The 4,870-nt window shown below is 40.1% G+C and overlaps 1 long non-coding RNA gene across 1 annotated transcript; it reads left to right on the top strand.

Annotated features, from left to right (window-relative positions):
• Positions 1-2,428: 2,428 nt before the first annotated feature.
• LOC113405544 lies at positions 2,429-4,556 on the top strand. Its single transcript, XR_003369514.1, has 4 exons — positions 2,429-2,510; positions 2,703-2,770; positions 2,849-2,917; positions 4,503-4,556. It is a non-coding gene; the product is annotated as an uncharacterized LOC113405544 (long non-coding RNA).
• The last annotated feature ends 314 nt before the right edge of the window (positions 4,557-4,870 follow it).

Genomic DNA, 4,870 nt, shown 5'->3' on the forward strand with positions numbered 1-4,870 from the left:
TTCTTTTGTTTTTTACACTGCAAATATTTGTAATAAAAAATAAATATGAAGTGAGCACTGTACACTTTATATTCTGTGTTGTAATTGAAATCAATATATTTGAAAATGTAGAAAACATCCACAAATATTTAAATAAATGGTATTCTATTATTGCTTAACAGCACAATTAAGCGCGATTTGTGTTTTTTTTAGTTGCTTGACGGCCCTAATTAAAACTGCTTTCTTAATTGCTATAACATCAGCCAGAGGAGTGAGTCACGTGCCCTAATGGCAGATTTGCGTTCAGTATATTTCACAAAGACAAAGTGGAGTTTTTCACCCTAACCCTAGAGTCTTACCCAAAGTAGTAGTAGTAGGTGGTGTGTTGTGTGGTTTGTTTGTTTCCACTTTAATGCACAAATTTATAGTCTTCCCTCGACCACACATCAATAAAGGTGAATGAAAGTTACACGCTCTCAACACTAAGGGTTTGCTTACACAGAGACTGTCTATGGCTAGCTGGTGCCTAAATCAACAGCACTCTAGCCTGCTGCACGCTAACTGGCCATGAAGACCCTGCTCCTGTACACTAAAAGTCATATGGTGTGCTTTGCTGTGCTGTAACAGCAGTATGTCAAAGCACACTATAGAACTTGTAGTGTACAGAGCAGGGTCTTTATGGCTAGTTAGTGTGCAGCAGGCTAGAGTGTTGTAGATTTAAGCACCTCCTGGCTGCACGCTAAGGCTCCCTACAGAGAAGCCCTAAGAGGACCCTAGTGTACTATCTAAACAGGGCTAAGGAATTTCACAGGTCTCCCATCTTCTTTTTTAGGATCACCTTTATGATTGTTTAATCCACCTAAGGTGGTAATGATTGTGAAGTGATAGGCAGACAATGTATAGAAGAAAGTTATAAACTAGATGTCATTTTGGTCCTTGCTATGATTAAGTCATATTCTACTATGTCTATCTCCATTGCATGCTTTAAACATGTTCCATTCACAGCAACCTGTTGGACTGCCACTTTGAGCTCTGTATATATACTTACAAAACACAATGCTTTAGAATCTTGGGTCCAGAACAAATGCCGTTTGATAGGGCAGTACTTCAACCCTTATTGAAGTAGGACCCTGAGTTCTACCCTCAGCTGATGAGGTATTGCTTGCCAATCTGACCCGTGAGTGGGGAATATGCAGAAGACTCTGAAAGAAGACATTAAAGTTACTTACTTATAGCAGAGTCCAAGATGGATTCTGCCTATTCACATGCCTCACCTACCTTCTCCTTTTCCTCGGGTTCTTTTGAGCTCATGATTTTGAAGAGGTGGTGGAAGGAACTGAGATGGCATGTAGAGCCATGCCCCCTTTGATATTTGCCCTTGGAAGGCTGAGGGAAAAGTAGGATAGGTATGTGAATGCGGTAACTGGTACTGCTAGAAGAAGGTTCCACCATCTGAGCTGCACTTGCTGGCACATCCCATGAGTATGAATATACAAAATCCCTTTTGAAGAGGGCAAGTTAGAAGTAAGCAAGCTTCATGTTGTGCCTAGAACTACTGCAAAGCTGTAATCAGTCTTGTTATTTTCTCTTTTCCTAAGCATCGGAATTTATTTAGTCTCTTAAACAAAACATATAATCTTGAGCAGTGTGGGAGCTTTTTTGAGGGGGAGGGGGCTTTGAGTGTCTAAAACACTTCTACAAAATCTGACTAACTTCACACCTTAATTTATTGTTAAGGTTGCAAAAATGCATCTGCATTCAGCACAAAAAACCTACATAATTTCCTCAGAGTTGCTTTAACACACTTCACTATCATAATACATTCAAAAGGGATACATCATCCACCAGTTTTACATATACATTGCATAACTATCAAATTAGAGTTGTGGCTAATACTGCGTGAGCAGTAGTAGCATTAATGTAGACATCCTGTTGCTGTCTTCAATTTCACTATGCTAAAGTTTTACTCATTCTCCTTGTTAATGAGTACCATTTGTTACATTAACTGCTTTAGCAAAGCTGGTGGAATGGGAGTGGTCTGCTAATCTGTGTGGGGCACAAAATGTAGATCCTCCATGAATAGTGCCTTTGAAATTTTTATTTCTCAAACCTCTAAAAAGTACACATTCCCTTGAAAGATCTAAAATCCAGAGGACCTTTCCCTGACAAATCATATACATTTTAAAATAAATCATATTTTTGGATCTCAAATGTTTGACAGTGTCTCCTTAAAATTACAGTTGAAATATATCAGCATAAAAATTTGCACTGGCAGTGTTCTGACTTTATTCCCTATGTGTTTGGAAGACAAATTTCTCTTTCTTCAGACTGCTGTGTGGCTTTCATTAATAAATTCAACTGAAACCAGTGCATAATACAGTACACACATCTATTTCTCATTTATTTTAGAGTTGGGTGAAATTTGTCTTTAATTCTGTTTCTCTTGCAGAGAAACATCTATGTGGAAGATCTGATCGAAGAGGTGGTTGTTAATCCAGAGCAAGTCATGGAATGGCTCAGGAAAGGAGAAAGTAGGATGATTAGCCTCTCCATTGTTGATGCAATTTTAAAACACATGACCACTCCTAAATTTAATACATGGCTAAAACTAGAATCTCATAAAAGCTATTATTTTAGTTTCTCAGTTAGACTACCTTTGCTTACAATCTTAATATTGTCTGACGCATATGGGATTTTGGATAACAAATACTTTATTTTGACAGAAAAACGACACTATGGAGAAACAAAAATGAATGAACACAGCAGCCGTTCTCACACCATTTTCAGAATGGTAGGTGTCTGTATAGTAATTTTTTTTGTTATTAACTGAAAAGATGTGCAATAATCTTATGAGGCTTTCTTCTTTTAGATTATAGAAAGTAGGGAAAATGACCCTGCCAACACGAACTGTGATGGAGCAGTAATGGTATCTCATCTGGTAAGTTATGTTTGAAAAAGGTTGTCCGGTACTAGGTAGGCATTAATGTGGAAACTTACAATTTTAAAAAGAGCTAAAATATTGGACACCACTAAAATGAAATCCTAAAATCATAGATTCTCTCCCAACATATTGAGAATGAAACGCTCTGAATGGAAAAACTTGTGTGAAGGAGAAATATTGAACTATTTTAAGACTATATAAACAATATATATGTAAAAGTCTACTAGATATTGTGCAGAGGCTGTGATGCAAAGTGTCCCCGAAGGTAGTTTACCCACTGCTTGGGATTTCCTTAGGGGGAGGGAAAAACCCCTAAGGGGCTTAGAACTCCTACATAACCTCTTCTGGCTGCAGGGACAGAAAGGGGTATGACATGGGGAAAAAGGGAAAATCTGGTTGAACACCACAGTTGCCATAATTCTTCATAAGAACCTCTGTCAGTTGGTGCAAGATAGAGCAGCTTTCAGGAGCCAGGTGGCCTCAGGACTAGAGGAACATAATGGTGGCTTGCAGCCAGTCTTGCTGACAGATTCAGTAGCTGCTGGCTGTGATCTCTTTTCCTCTTTGTTTGATGGATTGATATTAGCAGTATGGCAGGGATTCAAAGGAGGGAATGAATGTTTGGTCTATAGGTCTGTATTTGGGACTCTGGGAACTAGATTCTGTGCGCAATTCCTATTTAAATCCTCTCTGACATCTTGACAAACTACTGCCTACTCTCTACTTTCTGGTGAACTGGTTAACAGGGAGGTAGTCACTAGTCATTTCTAATTTCTCCAGTATCAAACTTCTTTGACTATTTGCATCTTGATCAGACTAATCTTATCAGTAGTGGGCTATCTTCTTTCAAAGCACTGGATCTGTCAGCAGCCTTTGATATGTGATGATTATTGGTGGCTGGGTTGTACTCTTTGGAGTTCGGTCAAGTATATCCTCAGTTTTTGAGCTCTCTCCTGAAAGCGGAGGCCTATAAAGGTGATGGCTGGTTGCTAGGCATCAACCAAATCACCATCAAATGATACTGCAAGCTCATAATCCCTGTTACCTACCAGTTGCACCACATACAGGTATAAGGGGTTATGAAAAAATATTGGTATTTTGGTACTTGACTTTTTCCATTGACCTCTTAGATTGGATGGGGGGAGAACAGTTGGTGTAGGTTCAATTAGGATGAGGATGATGGTAATGCTTATTTATTAATGGAAACTGAGGACCTGGCAGATTGTTTATGCACTTCTGTTATTCAGGGTGAAGAGGGGGAGACGACTGCTTGTGAGACAAACTTGTGTTTAATGGGAATTTATATGTATATTGAAGAGAACATACTTTAAAAATTGCAATGCAAGTTTACTAATAGTGATCGCAATATTGGTAATGGAGTCTACATTGATATTTTAAAGCCATTTTCGCCATGCAACTTAGAAAAATACTGGCCTCACTGTGTAGTTAGTATATTACTATAGAAATGTCAAAGGCTTAACTGAACTTGGATTGAAATTCTTAGCATAGATTTAGCGTTGACAGCATTTTAAACTGACTTACCTGCATACTGTGCCTCATGAAATCTTTAATGAATTTGCAGAACTTGGTAGATCTGGCAGGCAGTGAAAGAGCTAGCCAAACAGGATCAGAAGGTAGGTACAGGGGTGGCATGTTTCTATAATTTTTGGTGGTGCCCAGAATGGATCCAAGTCCTCTCCCTCCCCCCTCACCCCCACACAAACCTGCCTAAGCCTCTGGGAGACAGTTTGGGTGCGGAGCGGGATTTGGGGTACAGGCCCTGGGAGGAAGTTTGGATGCAGGTTCTGGGATGGAGTTTGGGTGCTAAGTGCAGGCTCTGGGCTGGAGATGCAGGAGCAGGGTGCAGACTCCGCAAGGCCAGAGGGGGGCCGGCCCGCCGATGGCCGCAAGGCCAGAGGGGGGCCGGCCCGCCGATGGCCGCAAGGCCAG

This window comes from Terrapene carolina, unplaced genomic scaffold, assembly GCF_002925995.2.
Source record: "Terrapene carolina triunguis isolate 2854851 unplaced genomic scaffold, T_m_triunguis-2.0 Scaffold42104, whole genome shotgun sequence".
Lineage (NCBI taxonomy): Eukaryota > Metazoa > Chordata > Testudines > Emydidae > Terrapene > Terrapene triunguis.